General features: G+C 36.4%; 1 long non-coding RNA gene across 2 annotated transcripts in view; it reads left to right on the top strand.

Annotated features, from left to right (window-relative positions):
* The first annotated feature begins 208 nt into the window (after window positions 1–208).
* Window positions 209–21034, top strand: part of LOC107128471 (uncharacterized) — a 78983-nt gene continuing 58157 nt past the window's right edge. Inside the window, exon 1 of one of the 2 annotated variants that reach the window (XR_012429889.1) lies at window positions 209–374. This is a non-coding gene — a long non-coding RNA (uncharacterized lncRNA). Of the gene's footprint in view, window positions 375–10304; window positions 10388–21034 lie in introns of those variants that run through there. The other variant, XR_012429888.1, reaches the window with a different exon arrangement.

The following is a 21034-nucleotide window of genomic DNA, read 5'->3' as shown; positions in this document are numbered from 1 at the left end:
TAAAATAAACTCAAAGCAGAAGCTACATGGGAATTGCAATGTTGTGTGTGTGTGTGTTTTCAAAAAAACCCACAAAACATAGCAAAGATTACATTCTTAAATGTAATTGCAAGAGCCCCACCTTAGTTCTTGAACTCTGAGGAAAACATAAATAGTAAGAAATGTTAGGGAAGATGGGAGAGAGGGATGGAGAAAGTGATAGAAATAGATAAGAAGAAAGAGAGAGAGAGAGAGAGAAACCTAAGGCCAATTATGGCTCTATTTCTACTTCCATAGGCCTAATAGGAAGTGGCTATTTCTTCAGAGACAGCCAAGAAAGAATGGGGAAATATTGTCATCCTAACCGTTGTCCTTACCGAGAATATTTACTCAGGGTAAGTAAGAAGTTTTAGAAAATCTCCTGCTCAAAAATATCCCAAGAAGTCCTTTGATTCAAAGATCTGCTAGGATTAAGCAGGCTGGTTCATAACACCTTCTCTGACTCAAGTAAATCTCTGTATTTGGAGTTCCTAAATCATGTGATCTGTAAAAATTTTGGTGACATGTTGGCTTGATTCTTTTAAATTAGAAATATATACCTATATAAAAGCCCCAGTCAGGAGGGAGGAAAACGCAGTAAAGAGTAAGGATAAAGGGAAGAATACAAAGCTCAGACCATCTGAAAAATGTGTTACCACCTGTCTTGTTGTTTTTTTTTTTTTTTTTCCTAGTAGGTGGGGAAGCCATGGGGGAGCTACTGTGCTGGACTTAATTTTACCTACTGATGATTATTGAAGGTACAGGGAATTTGAGAGAATAGGAATTACCATGGCATCTGAAAATTCGTTGACATGATTAGACAAGGAAAGATTTCCAAAAATCAAAGGAAACAACCACACATATAACTTATATACAAAGCTGAAAAGGCAATATGGATAGAAGGGGATGGGAGACTCTGGAAGTGAATTTCCAATTTCATGATTGTGAATAATTCTTTCTGGGAGCGGAAGGGGGAGGGGGCATTTTAAAAAGCTAATGTGGATATCCTTAAATTTTGTCTGATGAGTGGAATTTAAAAATTGTATTCATTAAGATATTTTAATTTCAAAAACTCAAAATTTTAGACAAGTTGCAAGTTCAGTGCAAAGAATATTTTTTGTGAATATTTTGAGTAAATTGCCAATATGATGCCCCATCATCCCTGAACACTTTGTTTCCTAAAAACAAAGATATTATTCTACATATAGACTATAAAAACACCCAAATGATGAAATTCACACTAACACAGTACTATCATTTAATTCTTAGATCCCACTCATATTTCACCAATTGTCCCAAGGATATCTCTATAGCAGAAGTATCCAGTTCAGAGTCATGCAATTAATTTAATTGTCATGTGTCTTTAGTCTGATGAGTTCACATTTAAAAAGATATCTTCTAAAAGGTAAAAATTAGAATCCAAGAACAAGGTCACATTCATAAGAGTGATCTGTCCCAAAAGGATAGTGTTAATGAAGATAAAATCTAGAAATGTAAGTTATCTTCTATGCAACATGAATGAGGAAGGAGTGCAGGAAGGTGACAGGATGATAACCCACGATGTGGAGAAAAGAGAGCTACATAGCTTTGCAAATTGGAAAGGGTAAAATAGACTCCATTGGCAAGAGCAACTGCAACCTCAGCTATAAGAGAAGATAATTCCAGAGTACTTTCTGATTTTAGAAACTGTCAGATCCTGCATATTGGATGTATACCATCACTGTTTGTGTATTTTGAATAACTATAAAAAACAGCAGAGGCCAGGCATGGTGCAGCTTATGCCTGTAATCCCAGCACTTTGGGAGGCTGAGGCAGGCGGATCATGCGGTCAGGAGTTCGAGACCAGCCTGGTCAACATGGCGAAACGCTGTCTCTACTAAAAATACAAAAATTAGCCAGGTGTGGTTGTGGGTGCCTGAAATCCCAGATACTTGGGAGGCTGAGGCAGGAGAATCACTTGAAACTGGAAGGTGGAGGTTGCAGTGAGTTGAGATCATGTCACTGCGCTCTGGTCTGGGCGACAGAGCAAAACTCCATCCCAAAAAACAAACAACAACAACAACAACAACAAAAAACCAAGAAACAGCAGAAAAGTAAAAAAAAAAAAAAACCCAATTCTGGAATAAACATCGATCTGGAGGAAATTCCTAGTAGAATGTGTCAGAGCTCTGTGCATAGTATTAAACTATTCAACATGCTGCTTAATTATTTGTTGGAGAACATACCTATTAAATTATTGTTGACTCTGGGATAGAAGATATACTGACTGACAAAATGAAGACAGAAAACTATTTTGACAGAATGGAAGGATAGATCAAAATTAACAAGATACAATAGAAGATACAGTCAACTGAATTTTGACAAAGGTGCAAAGGCAATTTATGGAAGTAAGGATAGTGTTTTAAATGAATGGTGCTGGAACCATTGAACATCAATATGCAAAAAATAAAAATGAACCCAGACTCAAATCTTACACTTCACACAAAAATTAACTCAAAATGTATCACAGACTTAAATGTAAAATGCAAAACTATAATGTTTCTAAAAGAAAACATAGGAGAAAATCTATGTGAACTTCTATTTGGTGAAACATTTCTAGATACACCAAAAGCACGGTTCATGAAAGAAAAAAACTGCCAAGTCAGGCTTTACTAAAATTAAAAACGTTTGCTCTACCAAAAACACTGTTAAGAGAGTGAAAAGACAAATCAGCAACTGGGAGAAAATATTTGCAAATAACATACCAGATAAAGGACTTATATCTAAAAAATATAAAGAACTCTTAAAATGCAATAATAAGAAAACAAACAGCACCAATTAAAAAATGAGGAAATGATCTGAGCAGACACTTCATCGAAGAAGATAGCAAATAAGAAGGTGGCAAATAGGCACATGAAAAGATGTTTAACATCATTTGCATTATGGAATGCAAAATAAGCCCTGTTTAGGGGTTATTTAGAAAATAATTTAAGACGTCCAGGTACCCAGGATGGAATGCAGACCATGACAAAAGAATCCAACTATATCACAAATATAGGAAATAGCTTCACTGATGGGAATATGGGAAAAGGTGTGTGCCTAAATAACTTTAGAAATGACTGGAGATTGTAAAACAAAGGGCAAAAGAAACTGTATGGAAGCATTGTACTTTAGTTGATAAAGTTGTTTGCCATGGGGGGGTACAGATAATCAATTTTGATACTGCTAGACATGTATACTGGAATTGAATTATTAAGTAAATGAATGGCAGATGTTGAGAGCCAGGTTTCTTACTGTTGGAGTGGGAGGTTACAGACAAGCAAGTGGTGAAAGCTAAAATTAACTATGTGTTAAAGGATTAGATTTGGAGAAATCAGTATGAACTCACACATAGATATAGTTTGATACATTTAGAAATATTTATAGATACGTGTATATGCACAGGTTACTATACAAACGTTTCCTTTCTCTGTTAGCTGAGAGGGTCTAGAAGATATAACACCTTGGTGGAAATGAACACAGCTAATGGCCAGCTCTTGGTTTCAAATACTGTTCTCTATTGAAAGGAACCAGGGCTCCCTGGAGAAGTGGCTGGTTCTAGGGCTGGATCAGGGAATATAAAGAATGAGTCTGTATCATTTCATAGTGCCAGAAACAAGAAGTGCTTTAAAAAATCCCATAACATGCCAACAAGTGACAACAATAACAACAACATGAATGATAGAAACATGTCAAAAGGACACAGGCCAACTAAAAGAGCTCTCAATGGCTAAAGCTGAAGTGATTTGAGCAAAATAATAAATAACATAATACTAGATTGTAACTAAAAGTAAAAAATAAATACCCATGAGCTCAAACGGATATAAATACGTGATTGAATAAATAAATAAAGAAAGAAATAAAGAAGAAGAGACAGATCTCTCATGTAGAAGAATTTCAAATGATTTACATAGATACTTCCCGAGCAAGGAAGTAGGGCATAAATCCCCACCCCTTAAGTGTGGGTTGCACATCGTGACTTGCTTCCCATGAATGAAGTAGGAAGAGCAGGGACAAGCCTGCCAGATACTACCTCATCCCCAGTGATAAGTCATATTGATGACATGCACTCTTGATATGATAGAATGAAAATAGCATTTAACTTTCGTGGTCTTCCTCCCAAAAACCCATTGCTCCAATTTAATTATGAGTAAAACATCAAGCAAACTTTTAATGAGGGATTCCTACAAAAGCTCTGACCAGTACTCCTCAAAACAATCAAGGGGATTAAAAACAGGGCAAGTCTGAGAAACTGTCACAATCTAGAGTTGACTAGGGAAAGAGGACAACTAAATATAATATGGTATCCTGGGTGCGATCCTGGAATGGATAAAAAAAGGATGCTAGGGAAAAACTAAAGAAATCTGAATAAAGTATGGACTTCAATTAGTATTTGCGTATCAATTTTGTTTCACTAGTTGTGACAGATTTACCATAGTAATGTAAAAAATGTTCACAACAGGGAAAAGAGAGTGTGGAATATACGGGACCTCTCTGTACTATCTTTGCAACTTTTCTCTATATCTAAAAACCCATTCTAAAATTTTTAGAAGCTTAATAATATAATAGGGATTGATAGAAAACCTCTATCCTTGGGTTAATACTAAGCTAAATACTCATTCTCTGTCACTGGATCTATTACAGAAGCTTTCTATTCAGTCTTCCTGCTTCCACTCTTGTTTCCTCTTCACAGAGTAACCAGAGAAACTTTTTTGAAAATGTAAATCAGATAGCATCACTCTCCTGCTCAAAACCCTACGATGGCTTTCCATAATATCTGGAATAAAATCCTAATCCTATACTGTGGTATACAAAGCCCTACATGATGTGGTCATTCCTTTCCTACCACTCATCTCCTATCACCCTCCGTGTATTCTCTCTTTGCTTGCCACAGTGGCCTCTTGTTCCTCAGATACTCCAGTTGTAGGGTGCACCATATGTAATTATTTTGCCTAGAAAGCTCTCTCTCTCTCTCTCTCTCTCTCTCTCTCTCTCTCCCTCCCTTATAGATTTGCATTGCTTGTTTCTTTGTATCTGTCAGGTATCTGTTCAAATGTCATCTCCTAAGAGAGATCTTCCTTTATACCTCAATTTATTGTGGCCTCTTCCTCATCCCTTTTTAAACTCCTTACCTTACTTTTTAATATCACTTATGATTGAGCATCGTAATATTTATGCATTTACTTATTTATTCACTGTCAGTTTTGTCTGTTAACACATTTTTATTTCAAAACAATCTCAAACTTTCAAAAATGTTGCATGTTCAGGGCAGGCCTTTGGCTTGTCTTATTCATTCTGTACTTCCATTGTCTACAACAGCCTGGGAAATAAGTTAGTGAATGAACAAATCAGCTAAAATGTGGTTATTTTAATTAAGCACAAGTTCTATTTAAGCCAATAGTGGGGTTATCAGACATGCTGACACATACTTAGATTCCATTACTAGAAATACAATACCTTAAATAAAGGAAAGAAAGAATAGTCCCATTTTGGCACTGTCTTGTCAACCCATTTCTAAAGCTATTTGTTCAGTCCTGATTATCACATTTTCAGATGGTCATGTACAAATTGAGTTTGTACAAATGAATGCAGTCAATTATAATATGTTTAGAAAGCATCACTTGAAGATGATTAAGGGAATTGGGCATGATTGTCCTAAAAAAGACCTAGGGAGGTCTTGATATATAGGTATCTTTAAATATTTTAGTCATTCAAATTATTTAATAACTTTGATAGCCTATTATGTGCAGGCACTGTGCTGAGTTGTGGAAATGAAATGAGTTAACACATAAAGGAGAGAAAAATTTGCTTGGACTAGACTTCTTGCCTCTAAGAGTGGTATTGGCTCCAACTGGTGGGAGTTTTGGTTGTGCAGATTTTGATTCAGCACATGGAAACACATTTTTAGTAAGAAACACACTGTTATTAGAATATTTAAAACTCATATTAGGTTCTGTCAGACACTAGAAATACCTCAGCAGTGACTACTTGTTTATCTTTCCTAGATCTTAGAAGAAAGATTCTTTATTAGAAAAAATAAATACTGGACCAGTTGCTTCTGTATTTCTAAATATATGTCTGAAATTCTAAGATTCCTGGGGATTGCAGGTTTCACGCAGATAATAACATAAGCCATTAAATAGCATAATCCTAAAATACTACTTAGAAAAATGCCACATTCTTTTCTACTGCTGGGAGCAGAATGTTTTTTTTTTAATTGTTTCTTCTTTTCTTCTTTTTTTAAACATTTTATTTTTTTTTTCATTATACTTTAAGTTCTGGGATACATGTGCAGAATGTGCGGGTTTGTTACATAGGTATACACGTGCCATGGTGGTTTGCTGCACCCGTCAACCTGTCATCTACATGAGGTATTTCTCCTAATGCTGTCCCTCCCCTTGTCCCCCACCCCCTGACAGGCCCTGGTGTGTGATGTTCCCCTCCCTGTGTCCATGTGTTCTCATTGTTCAACTCTCACTTATGAGTGAGAGCATGTGGTGTTTGGTTTTCTGATCCTGTGTTAGTTTGCTGAGAATCATGGTTTCCAGCTTCATCCATGTCCCTGCACAGGACATGAACTCATCCTTTTTCATGGCTGCATAGTATTCTGTGGTGTATATGTGCCACATTTTCTTTAGCCAGTCTATCATTGATTGCGGTGGGGGGTAGAATTCTTAACCAGTATTTTCTCTGTGTGGCACTCTGACAGCCTCAGGTGCATGCCATATTTCAGCAGAGATTAGATTAACTATTGTTAAAATTCTTTTTTTTTTGAGGCAGAGTCTCACTCTGTGGCCCAGGCTGGAGCGCAGTGGTGTGATCTCGGCTCACCGCAAGCTCCGCCTTCCAGGTTCACGCCATTCTCCTGCCTCAGCCTCCCGAGTAGCTGGGACTACAGGCGCCCACCACTGCGACCGGCTAATTTTTTTTTTTTTTTTTTGTATTTTTAGTAGAGACGGGGTTTCACCGTGTTAGCCAGGATAGTCTTGATCTCCTGACTTCGTGATCCGCCCGCCTCGGCCTCCCAAAGTGCTGGGATTACAGGCGTGAGCCACTGCGCCCGGCCTGTTAAAATTCTTTATAAGGAAGTAGAGGAAGTCCAAGACTTGATTTACAGTCTGTTCTCCTTTTCAAAAAATGAGTGACAGAGAAAAAAAAGAAATATCTTTAAATACTCTATTCATGCTCTGATTAGAGCTGCAGTTCTCTCTTCAAATTGTAAAAATAACTGCAAAAGATAATAACTTGAATTAGTGTCCAATCCCTTTAACATCCACTCTTACACAATATGGCAAAAAGTATAGGAGAAAATTCTAAGCATTTATACAGTTATGTTTTAAAGAATTTGGGGGCAGTAGGGAAGGGAAATAGGACATATGCCTGAAAAGTGTGAGTGGAAAGAGTTTGTATTTTGATGCTCATTCTTTTTATATTGATAAGGAGCTCAGCAGGAAACAGGAAGCAGGTAGCATACTCCAAGGAGTAACTGAAGATTTTTTTTTTTTTAATGAAACTGACTATTTATAGAGGGATAGGCAGGGTTAAGGGAATCAAAGGATGGTAAAGTATGCAGTGTTGGTAACAGCAAGAAGCTATTGCCACCCCTAGGCTGAAAGAGAAAGGGGAGGAAATTATGACTAGAACCAAGAAAGAACTATCACTATGCCTGAGATCCTTCCTAAGAGGGCCTGTGATCCTAGATAGATGAAGTCAGCGACTACTAAACTGCAGCCAAGCAGAGAGGAAGCAGGAGAATAAACACTCCAAACTCTCTCTTTTCTATGATCTCCTGCTCATTCTTCCCACTAGCCAAACTTACCTGGAAGCCAGAGGGTAAGGAGGCCTGGTTGATATAATCCATAAAGACCAGCATCTCGGGACACGAAGCTTCTTTGAGCCTTACTCCCCTGCTCATCTCTGCAATGGCTTCCCATTTCACTCAGAGTAACAGCAAAAGTATGCTTAATGTATAGTTATATAATATAAATATATACCATAAAATGTGGTATAAATCATCATAATAATGTCTGACTTGTGGGATTAAAATCTGTATAGAATCATAATATTGGATGATATTAGCAGAATTTTAAAAGTAAGTGGTTGGAGTTGAAGTATTTTAGAATCTTTGCATTGTTCAGGAGGAAGGTAAAAATACCGTTTAATTTTAGACATTGGAAAATTTAGTATGTTTGCTAAATTATTCAAAACGACCACTGAACAAATAGACAGACTTTAATTTCCAAAAAAGTAGAAAGACAAAAAAATGGATTGAGTAATAAGAGCACCTTAATCAACTTTTAACAAAAAATGGCAAAGGGGAGAAGGGGAGGAATTAGAGAAGCAGGAAAACTAGTAAGGAAAACGTAAAATTGTGAAATTTAAATGGACTAATCTTTTCAGTTACAAGAAATATAGGTCAAAATTGAATTGAAAAATTCAGCTAAATGATGTTATGAGAGTCATATCTAACTCAAAAATACAGAGTATTGAAAGTGAAAGAATGGAAAAACATGTGCCATGCAAATACTAACCACAAGAAAACTGATACAGTTCTATAAATAATGGCCAAAATAGATTTTAAAGTAAAAAGTATTATTAGGGATGAATAGATCTACTACATAAAATATAATATTCAAAACTGAAGAATGTACGTTGCTTTTGTAGACATTGCTAAATCAGTAGTTAGATGAACCTGTATAACCTTAAGTATGTATAGCAGAAGAGAATAACATGCTGAAATGAGCTAAGCCTCTAACTTAAGATGTTAGTAAAAGAACAGACTAAACTCAAAGAATGAAGGAAGGAAATTTATATATATATATATACAATATATAAAATATATATATTCAGAATTGATTAAATAGAAAACAGAGATAGTAGTCAAAAGCCATATAGCTTATTTTTGATAAGAATAAGAAAATTTACAAACTTCTGCCGGGATTAATGAAGAAAGAAAAAGAAGGTACAAACAAGCAATAAATAGGAGACATAATTACAGATGCCCGCAAGTTTGAAATGGACAAATTGCTTGAAAAATATTATCAAAACTAAGTCAAGAAACACAACAGTTGTCCTATAACCATTGTAAATGTTGAATCATTCAACGTAAAAATTCTTCCTGCAAAGAATATGCAAGGCCTAGATGATTTACCAAACGCTGCAGTAGCTGATAAATCTAATCTTTCACAAATAGTCCCCAGATTCTCCAACTTATTTTATGTGGCAAATATGACCTGGATACCCATACTAAATAAGGACAGAAGAAGAAAGGAAAATCACAGGGCAACCTCACTCATGAATATGGATATAAAAATCATCAACACATTGTTAGCAAATGAAACCAACAATGCACAATATTCCTATGTCATGACTAAGTTTGGCTATTTTAGGATTGTAAGGTTGTTTTGACATTGGAAACATCTAATAATGTAATTCACCACACTAACATGTAAAAGATGAAAAAACATAATCATGTCAGCAGATGCAGAAAATAGATTTAATAAAATTCAACAATTTATGATAAAAAAACTCTTAGCAAAATAGATATCAAAGTGAATTTCCTAACCTGATAAAGGGTATTACAAAATGGCAAGGCCTTATTTAGTAAACATTATCCAGACAAGACTGCCCATTTTTATGACTTCTATTTGGTATTGTCATAGGAAACTCAACCAGTGCCTAAGTTTGGCTTTAGCTGCCTAGACAGTTAAAGCAAAAGAAGCTGTAGGGATTATGGCTGGGCGCGGTGGCTCACGCCTGTGATCCCAGCACTTTGGGAGGCTGAGACGGGTGGATCACCTGAGTTCGAGATCAGCCTGGCCAACATGATGAAACCCTGTCTCTACTAAAAATACAAAAAAATTAGCCAGGCGTGGTGGTGCAGGTCTGTAATCACAGCTACTTGGGAGGCTGAGGCAGGAGAATCGTTTGAACCTGGGAGGCAGAGATTGCAGTGAGCTGAGATCATGCCACTGCACTCCAGCCTGGGCAACAAGAGCGAAACTCTGTCTCAAAACAAACAAACAAACAAGCAAACAAACAAACAACAACAAAAACAGCTGTAGGGTTATAATCAAAGAAGCAAAACTACCATTCTCAGATGATACAATTATCTACATGGAAAGAACCCGAAATAATCTACAGACATATTACTGAAATAAACAAGAATGTTTAGCGGGGTGACAGTTGTTTTTAAATAAACTGCAACAAACAGTAAGAAAATACAATAATATGAAAGAAAAGATAACAAGTCCTTAATTTTCGAATTTAGTGAAGGAGCACAGGTGGCTAGCTGCCTCGCCCAAGATCAGCCCTATAGAAACCACGAAAAAGGAAGCAAGCATACATTAGAGTAAGTAACATACAATCTGAGGAATACTCCTGGCCAAGACCGAAGGCTGTTAGTTGGGTGTTGGCAGGCTGAACCACAGTCAGCGGGTGCAGTGGTGGGTTTCTATTTTTTAGGGAAAGCTTTTAAATTCACTTCTTGCCTCTCTCTCATATTGCTTGAGAGGACTGTTGCTCACTCCATTTCCCCTGAGACAAAAATCAGCAGTAGCTAGTCATGCGTGGCCTTCGTGAGGAGGTATTGTTGCAGTACCATAGCACCGCTGGGGCATAAAGAGCTGATGAAAATAATTGCAGCTCTCCCAGAATCTCTTGGGGAAACTTCTCCACTGCTACCCTGCCAAGCCATAGCACTGATTCTTCAAAGTGGTTCTAGGAGTGGCTATAGGAGAGCCTGGTGAAGAGGCAATAGTGGTAGTTGGTGGAGAAAATGAGGGTGGTGGGGAATCACCTCACCTTTCCCTTGTTCTTTCCTTATGGAATTGCCTCTGGATACATGTTGGACCTCCTAGCTATATATTCTGTGCCTTTTACCCATTCATATTTTCTATTCGTTTATGTCTCCGTATTGCTTGGTGACTTAGTTAAATCTTGATCTAACTTCCCATACGCAATTTTGTCTTTAGTATTTATTCTAAACAAATGCTCTTTACTCCTCTTTTGACTAATTTCAAAAACTATTTTTCATTTCTGGAAGTCCCAATTAGTTCCTTTTCAAATGCGCATTTTTGTCATGATTTTTTATTTTGTGTTAGGGCTTTGATTTTTTCTTTTATGACTTTATCATCTTATTTTATTTTATTTTTTCAACTTTTATTTTAGAACCAGAGGGTTCACGTGCATGTTTGTTACAAAGATATATGGCATGATGCTGAGGTTTGGGATACAAGTGAACCTGTTACCCGGGTAGTGAGCATGGACCCAATAGGTAGTTTTTTAGCCCTTACCTCCCTCCCTCCCTTCACCTTCTAGGAGTCCCCAGCATCTGTTGTTCCCCTATTTATGTTCATGTGTACTCAATGTTTAGGCCCACTTGTAAATGAGAACATGAAGTATTTGGTTTTCTGGTTCTGCATTAGTTTGCTTAGGATGCTAGACTCTAGCCATATCCATGTTGCTGCAAAGGACATGATTTCATTCTTTTTTATCGCTACATAGTATTCCATGGTGTATATGTACCACATTTCTTTATCCAGTCTACCATTCATGGGCATTTAGGTTGATTCCCTGTCTCTGCTGTTGTGAATGGTGCTGCAATGAACATATATATGCATGTGTCTTTATGATAGCATGATTTCTATTCCTTTGGGTATATGCCCAATAATGGCATTGCTGGGTCGAATGGTAGTTCTGTTTTAAGTTCTTTGAGAAATCTCCAAACTGCTTTTTTCAGGGGCTGAACTAATTTACACTCCCACCAACAGTATATAAGTATTCCCTTTTCTCGGCAACCTTGTCAGTATCTGTTATTTTTTGATTTTTTAATGATAACCATTCTGACTAGTGTGAGATAGTATCTCATTGTGGTTTTAATTTGAATTTCTCTAACGATTAGTGAGGTTGAGCATTTTTTCATATGCTTGTTGGCTGTGTGTATGTCTTGAAAAGTGTCTGTCCATGTCCTTTATCCGTTTTTTAATGGAGCTGTTTGTGTTTTGCTTGTCGATTTGTTTAAGTTCCTTATAGATTCTGAATATTAGACCTTCGTTGGTTACATAGTTTGCAAATATTTTCTTCCATTCTGTAGGTTGTCTGGTTCTTCGGCTAATAGTTTTCTTTGTTATGCAGAAGCTCTTTAGTTTAAATAGGTCTCACTTGTCAGTTTTCGTTTTTGTCACAATTGCTTTTGGAGACTTCATCATGAACTCTTTGCCAAGGCCTACATCCAGAATGGTATTTCTTGTTTTCTTCTAGGGTTTTTATAGTTTTAGGTCTTCTATTTATGTTTTTAATCCATCTTGAGTTTATTTTTGTATATGGTGAAAGGAAGGGGTCCAGTTTCACTCTTATGCATATGGCTAGCCAGTTATCCCAGCACCATTTTTTAAATAGGAAGTTCTTTCCCCGTTGCTGGTTATTGTCAACTTTTTGGAAGATCAGATGGTTGTAGGTGAAGATCAAATGGTTCTACGCTTTATTTCTGGACACTTTATTCTGATCCATTGGTCTATTTGTCTGCTTTTGTACCAGTACCATGCTGTTTTGGTTACTGTAGCCTTGTAGTATAGTTTGAAGTTGGATAATGTGATGCCTCCACCTTTGTTCTTTTTGCTTAGGATTGCATGGGCTATTCAGGCTCTTTTAGTTCCATACGAATTTTAGAAAAGTTTTATCTGATTCTGTGAAAAGTGATGTTGGTAGTTTGATAGGAATAGCATTGCAGCTAGGTTGCTTTGGGCAGTATAGCCATTTTTAATTATATTTATTCTTCCTATTCATGAACATGGAATGTGTTTCTACTTGTTTGTGTCATTTCTGATTTCTTTTAGCAGTGTTTTGTAATTCCCATTACAGAGATCTTTCACCTCCTTGGTTAGATGTATTCCTAAATATTTTATTGTTCTCGTAACTCTAGTAAATGGGATTGCATTTTTGATTTGGCTCTCAACTTGAGTGTTACTGGTGTATAGAAATGTTATTAATTTTTGGACATTGATTTTTTATTCTGAATCTTTACTGAAGTTACTTATCAATTTTAGGAGTCTTTTGATGGAGTCTTTAGGGCTTTCTAAGTATAGAATCATATGGTAAGCAAAGAGAGATGATTTAACTTGTTCTTTTCCTATTTGGATGCCTTTTCTTTCTTTCTCTAGCCTGATTGCTCTGGCTAGGACTTCCAGTACTATGTTGAATAGGAGTGGTGAGAGTAGACATCCTTGTATTGTTCTAGTTCTCAGGGGGAATGCTTCCAGCTTTTGCCCATTCAGTACAATGTTTGTCATGGATGGCTCTCATTATTTTGAAGAATGTTCATTCAATACCTAGTTTGTTGAGCATTTTTCTCATGAGATGTTGGATTTCATTAAAAGGTTTTACTGTGTCTATTGAGATGATCACATGGTTTTTGTTTTTAATTGTTTATGTGATGAATGACGTTGATTTGCATAGGTTGAACCAACCTTGCATCCCATAAATAAATCCTACTTGATCATAGTGAATTAACTTTTTGATGTTCTGCTGGATTGGGTTTACAAGTATTTAGTTGAGAATTTTTGTATCTATGTTCATTAGAGATATTGGCCTGTGTAGTTTTCTTTTTCCATTGTGTCTTTGCCAGATTTTGGTATCAGTAGGATGCTGGCTTTGTAGACTTAATTAGGGAGGAGTCCTTCCTCCTCGATTTTTTGGAATACTTTCAGTAGGATTGGTACCAAGTCTTCTTTGTACATGTGGTAGAATTAAGCTGTGAATACATCTGGTACAGGACCTTTTTTGTTTCATAGGATTTTTATTACTGATTCAATTATGGAACTTCTTATTAGTCTGTTCGAGGTTTCAGTTTCTTCCTGATTCAATCTTGGGAGGTTGTATGTTTCCAGGAATTTATCTATATCCTCTAGATTTTCTGTTTTTCTTTTTTTTTGAGACGGAGTTTCACTCTTGTTGCCCAGGCTGGAGTGCAATGGTGTGATCTCGGTTCACTGCAACCTCTGCCTTCTGGGTTCAAGCAATTCTCCTGCCTCAGCCTCCTGAGTAGCTGGGATTACAGGTGCCCACCCCCATGCCTGGCTAATTTTTGTACTTGCAGTAGAGATGGGGTTTCACCATGTTGGCCAGGCTGGTCTCGAACTCCTGACCTCAGGTGGTCTGCCCGCCTTGGCCTCCCAAAGTGTTGGAATTACAGGCATGAACCACCGTGCCCGGCCTACCTCTAGATTTTCTAGTTTGTGTACATAGAGGTGTTCATAATCTGAGGATCTTTTGTATTTCTCTGAGATTGGTTGTAATGTCACCTTTGTCTTTTCTGATTGTGTTTATTTGAGTCTTCTCTCTTTTTTCTTTGTTATTCTAGTTATTGTTGTATTGATTTTGTTTATCCTTTCAAAAAACAAATTTTTCATTTCATTGATCCTTTGTATGGATTTTTGTATCTCGATTTCTTTTAGTGCTAGTCTCATTTTAATAATTTCTTTCTTCTGGTAGCTTTAGAGGTAGTTCTTGTTTTTCTAGTTCCTCTAGGCAAAATGTTTGGTTGCTAATTTGATATCTTTCTAACATTGATTTAGCGTTTAGCACTATAAACTTTCCTCTTAACACTGCTTTTACTGCATCCCAAAAACTTTGGTATGTTGTGCATCTGTTATCATTCATTTCAAATAATGTTTTGACTTTTGGCTTAATTTCATTTTTTACCCAAGTGTCATTGAGGAGCAAGTTGTTTAGTTTTTGAGACGAAGTCTTGCACTGTCACCCAGGCTGGAGTGCAGTGGTGCAATCTCGGCTCACTGCAGCCTCCGCCTCCCAGGTTCAAGCAATTCTCCTGCCTCAGCCTCCCATGTAGCTGGGACTACAGGCACCTGCACCATGCCTGGCTAATTTTTTTTTGTATTTTTAGTAGAGATGGGGTTTCACCATGTTGGTCAGGCTGGTCTTGAACTCCCGACCTCAGGTGATCTGCCTGTCTCAGCCTCCCCAAGTGCTGGGATTACAGGCGTGAGCCACCGTGCCTGGCTAAGTTGTTTAGTTTTTAATGTAATAGTGTAGTTTTGAGAGTACTTCTTGATATTGATTTCTACTTTTAGTCCACTGTGGTCCAAGAGTATTTGTAGTGTGATTTCAGTTTTTTGAGTTTATTGAGACTTGCTTTATGGTTGAACATGTGGTCAATCTTGGAGTATGTTTCATGTCCAGAGAAGAATGTATATTCTGTATTTGTGGGGTGAAGTATTCTGTACATGTCTGTTAGGTCCAATGGGTCAAGTGTTGAATTTAAGTCCAGAATTTCTTTGTTAGTTTTGGTGTCGATGATCTGAGCTGGTGTAGCACTCATGGTCCAGTGTTTTTTATCCCAGCACGTGGCTGTGGGGTCTGTTAAACTCACACTCCCCTAACTGAATCCTGTCTGTTACCTGCCTCAGGAGCAGGCCTGACCAGCTCGATTTGTTCTAAGCCTTCCGTACCCAGATCACTGGGCTATTCCAGGTTTTTGGGGCTGCAGGCCTCTCTTGGGTAGTAGCTATGGCTGGATAACAGGCTGCTCCCTTCCCAGGCCAGCCTTGTGGAAGGAGGGATGCCCAGCTCCCATGCTGGCACATAAACCCAGCTCCCATGCTGGCACACATCTGAGCGTTCTTTTCTTCCACCTATGTTTTAACCTTTAATTTTTTGTAAGTCTATACTTTATACAAGTATTCTTTTGATAAATATTAATTTCAAGTCATCTAAAGCTAGAACTTGGGGTATTAAACAATGTATTCCAGTTATACTACATGGAAAAAATAACTCCTATCCAATTAAAATGGCATTGTTTGTAAAAATTTATTTTACGTACTTTATTATTTTTTTTCTGTTTGTAAACTTGACTTTGCTCCAAACAACACTGATAAAACACACATGCGTATTCGTGGCGTTCATTATTTCTAAGGTATTTATGCCTCTAGGAAAGCAGCCATGCTAAAATAATGTAGCTTGAGACTAAGGTGAGCTATGACTTAACTAAGGCCTGGATTGCTGCCAATGTATAGATTTTTATAAAATTTATATCCTCCTTTCTATTTATCTCTCAGGTGACTATGCATTAGGTTAGTAAGCAGGCTTTGGATGGCTACGGTTGTGACTCTGAATCCTATCAGTAAAGCTTTCCTGAATTGGTTGGGATTAGCAAACAATTCTAGAGTAAGAATATCACTATGTAGCTGGCATGGTTTAGCTATCTGTGTTTCATTAGTATGTAGGAAAGTGAAAAAGCCCTAGAAACCAGAAAGAATATGTCAAATGGCCTGTTGTGTTCTTGTTGTTGGGGAAGGTAATCCTCATTGGCTGAAAATAGCTTATTTGGTGGGTCAGTGGTATGATGATTTCAAGGGCTTGTGTGTTTGCAATGTCTGAATAGAATAGCTCATTGATGTAGAGTTGTTTTAGCACTTGCTATTTCGTCATGGGCTTTGCTTATAATTTCTGGGATAAGTGAGAAGAGATCTGTAAATTGACACCAGCCCTAATGGCAGCTGTTAACTTTGATCCTAACGGGGAAATGATTTGGGGGTTGTGGTTCTGTTAAGAATTTTTAGCAAGTCAACATACTTTATCTTCCAAATTAGACCAACATATATTGTTCTACTATTTTTAAACAAAATCATAAAAAATGGCTGTCTTAATAATAGCTAGGGTTTGCTCCTCTGTGAATCAAGGGTTTTCTGTTGGTCGTTGGTTGTTCATTGGATTAAAGAGCATTGTGATCATTTAGTAATTCCTTACTGGGATCCTGAGTCCATTCCTTTTTCTTTTACTGAATTAAGCCACTGATGCTCATAAGTAAACAATAATGCCTTTGAAGTACTTAAGTCTTACATATCGGGGAAGGAGCCCAGAATTACTGAGCATTTTCAAGTACTGATGCCTATAAACATAATTTATTTAACACAATTTAGGTCATTGACCTGTGATACTTTGACTATTTTATATATGTTAGTATTTGTAACTTTTGTAGATTATCTCTCATCTCATATTGTCTATCATCTTTCAAAGAAAATTTGAAATTCTTAAGAATTAACTAGACATATTAGAAGATATATGAGGGTAAAAAAGTCAGAAAAATTTTAAGTGATCATGTAGAATAACAACTAAAGGTCATTGTGATCCTTGTGTGCAGTAGGCTGCCTTTAGAGTAATACAGTTTTTGTAAAATTTTACAAAAATTGGACTCCCCCTTTGAAACACTGTACTTTGAAAGAAACTTCAAAGTCAGCATATTTAAAAAAAATCTGGATGATGACTCCTTTTCTTTCTTTCAAATCTTTTAATTTCGACAACATTTAGCATAAGGGAAATTTTGTCTTTGTTATGGCTGTTTCAAACAAATTTGAAATGCAATTTAAAAAATGGCATTTAGCAAGCAATTGTCTTTTCAACCTTAACCATGGAGCCTCTTCCATGGATTCCACTGTATTTTATTAACTTACGTTAAAATAGGAGTGTTCTGGGTTTCACAAGGATTAAAGTTCCTATCTAATGTGCATTTAACTAAATGCACATTTACCTACATAATAGCTATTGGTCACAGTATGTATGATGGTCTTTCGGCCAGAAAACAGGGCTGCAGTTCTCATAGTAGTCCTTGAATAACGACATTACATTCAACATCTTTTCATTATTGCATTAATGAGAAAAAAAAATTGATTCCAGGTGCGTGCTACCGTCGGCGTGGAATTTGCACATTCTCCTCAAGTCTGGGTTTTCTCTGGATACTACAGTTTTCTCCCACATCACAAACACATGCATCACATGTTAGGTGTATCGGCTTGTTTAAATGGTCCTACTTTTGAGCAAGTGAGCTGTGTGTATGTGTGTGTGTTAGTGCACCTGCGATGGGATGGCATCCTGGCCAGGGTTGGTTCCTCCTTTGTGCCCTGAGCTTCTGGGAGGGGCTCTGGCAACCCATAATCCTGAACTGGAATAAGCAAGTAAATAATTATTTTGCTTTATTTATTTTTCTTAAATGTATGTATAGCTCACATGCTTACATGTACTTCATTGATATTAGAAGTGTTTTTGTCTTTATTTAGAAGTTTGGTGATATTTCTGTAACTAGAAATAAGCCATAAGAACTTAACTCTTGTTTATTACATCAATTAGCCTACGGCAAAATTGGTTTCATTATACTACATCATTTCTCTTAAAGTCACAGTTTCCAAGAACCTATCAAGGATGTTAGGTGAGGACTTGCTGTATGCTAGTTCAGATATCATTGGGCTGGTATTAAGACTACCCCCTCAGTCAGCAGTGTGGGGCTCTTCAGGCACAGCTCTCAGCAAGCCTTGCTGCTTGTTCCTTCAATAGGCTGCTTCAGATTCCATGCAATTGACAAGTTTGTTTTCAGAGAGGAAGGCCTTTTAACTGAAAACTGCAATCAAAACCGTTCCTTACATTGCGCAAAAACAGCATTTTAAGAGTGCAATAGTCATTCAAATTGAGGACTACATCCTGTAACCTTTTCCAGCTGGACTAAATTAAATATGTAACATCCCCAGGAGCAATTTTTGAGAACAGCACTCGGCTTTACCTTGACTACTGAATCATTAAAAGACATGTGGAAACATTCCACATTCCTTCCATCTGACCCTTTGGCGATAAATGGCCACCTCCTGGCAACTTATACTGAAGTCTGTTTCTAAACAAATAATGTACGCCCACCTGGTCTGCCCTTAGGCACTTTGCTGGGTGCCTGAAAACACTGACATGTGTTCCTGGATTTATAAAATATCCACATTCTCCTTTGAGTCTGCTGATGCCAATTTCTTATTCTTTTATCTGCATAATAGCTTAATGTTAATGACTTGAAAACTTCAGTTCTGTGGATTTAAAGAGGGGAATATAAGTTGATTGCCCTTTAATTATTGAACTTTTAAATATTCCTCTTTTGTCTGTTTCCTAAATGAGCAGAGAATCAAAATGGCATAGTTTTCAATAGTCCTGGCTTAGAGGAAAACTAATTGCAGACATTCTTTTCTTTCTAGAAACCTTCTTTATTACTTAGAGTGTAGAATTCCATATTTAATATGTATTTCTAAACATATACTCCTCAAAATGAACAAAGCAATCATGTAAATACTAGACTTGGATCAAATAAAATGCTATGAATGTAGTATATATGGATTTCAGCCTCTTTTTTGATAAAGTCTCTGATGATATTTCTGTTGTAAGAAGATGAAATATGGCCTGTCACTAAGGACAGCAAAATGCACTGGACGTCTTGGTGGCGGTTAACAACCTCCTATTCCCTGTCTAGGTTATTGTTAGGTTCTCTAATAATCTCTGGTTTCCTGCTCTCCCGCTGACTCCTCATTTTGAGACTCTCACTGTCTTATTTCAAACAATTTCTTACTTAAAGTATTACAAATAAAAAACAAAAAGAAGTGCAACATGTAAAAAATACAAAGGAGCATTATTGAACTGTAGGATGGCTCAGGATAAAGTGTATACAGTGAAACACAGAAAGAAAAAAATGGAATATAAAGATAAAAGTGTAAGAGGCACATAGGATATGGTGAAAAGCGCCAACATAGATACAACTGGGGTCAGACAAGGAATAATTGATTAATTATTTTGATATGCCATTTATATTTTTAGTATTTTGTAATTTAATTTGGTATAAGATATGAGATGAGTGAAGGGCTTTTTAAAAAAATCATTCGTTTTTCTAACATTATTGATTATATAATTTTTTCCTCATGATTTAAAATGCCATCTTTATAATATATAAATTTTAGAGTTTTAGAGTTTCTCTTCGGTTTCATTGACCCACGTGTATAATCCGGCAATAGTTGGATTTTTAATTAAAGTGGTTTTAGGTTTTAATATTCAGCAGAACAAGTTCATTCTTATTATTCTTCCCTATCAAGAGATTGTTAGCTTTTATTGTATATTTGTTCTCTGAAATGATCTTTAAAGTCATTTTGTCAATAATCAAATATACTGTTGGAATTTTGACTGTAATTATATTAACCTTACAGACTCATTTGAGAAAAATGATAATTTTGAAACTATGAGTATTCCTTTCAAGGAACACGATATAACTTTCTATTTAGTATTCATTTGTACCCCTAAGTCAAGTGTTGTATTTCCTTTTATATACATTCTATATATTTTTGTTAAATCTCTTTCTAAGTGTTGTATATATTTTATTTCTATGTAAAATTTAATGTTATTTCCATAATTTCTAACTAGTTATTTCTGGTATATGGGAAATATACTAGTTTTTAAATGACTTGTAACTTGCTACCTTATTGAATCTCTTGTAAGTTTTGTTTTTAGATGGCTCTCTTGTAATGTGTAGAAAAATAATCATATAATTTGCAGCTAATTGCAATTTTGTCTTTGCAATATTTAAATATCTGGGGCTTTTATATATCATATGGCATTTTCTAGAACTTCTGAGAGAATATGGAATAAAAGTAATAATTGTTAACTCTGTATTCTTCATAAATTCCCTCATTTGCTATTCAAAAGATTTATTAAGTACCTGCTATATTCCAGTCTATAAGGTTAATGCAATTCCAATAAAAATTTCAACAATTTTTATATATTGACAAAATGGCTTTAAAGGTCATTTCAAAGAATAAATGCACGAGACCATGGAGAAACTTCACTGATTAAAATGCACAAATCCTTGCAGTCACACATGCATTACCTTCAAATGAACATATTCCAGCAGATGGAGACCATCAACAAATAGATAAAGAAATACAGTTTTGCATAGTAATGAGTGATAAGATTATGAAGAAAATATAGTTGAGAAATGCAATAGAAAAGGACTATGGACTGGGGATGCCAGTATAAAATTGAAAAATACCTTTCAGAGGAGGAGACTTTTAAGATGAAATTTATAAGGGGAAAAGGCCGTCATACAAATCTGGTGGGAGACCATTTCTAGAAAAAGAGCAGTAAGTGCAAGTACTCTGTGATAGAAGAAGCACATCATGTTCAAGGGACA

This window comes from Macaca fascicularis, chromosome X (assembly GCF_037993035.2).
Source record: "Macaca fascicularis isolate 582-1 chromosome X, T2T-MFA8v1.1".
Lineage (NCBI taxonomy): Eukaryota > Metazoa > Chordata > Mammalia > Primates > Cercopithecidae > Macaca > Macaca fascicularis.
Note: the sequence above shows the minus strand (reverse complement) of the source record. Positions and strands in the feature narration are given on the sequence as shown.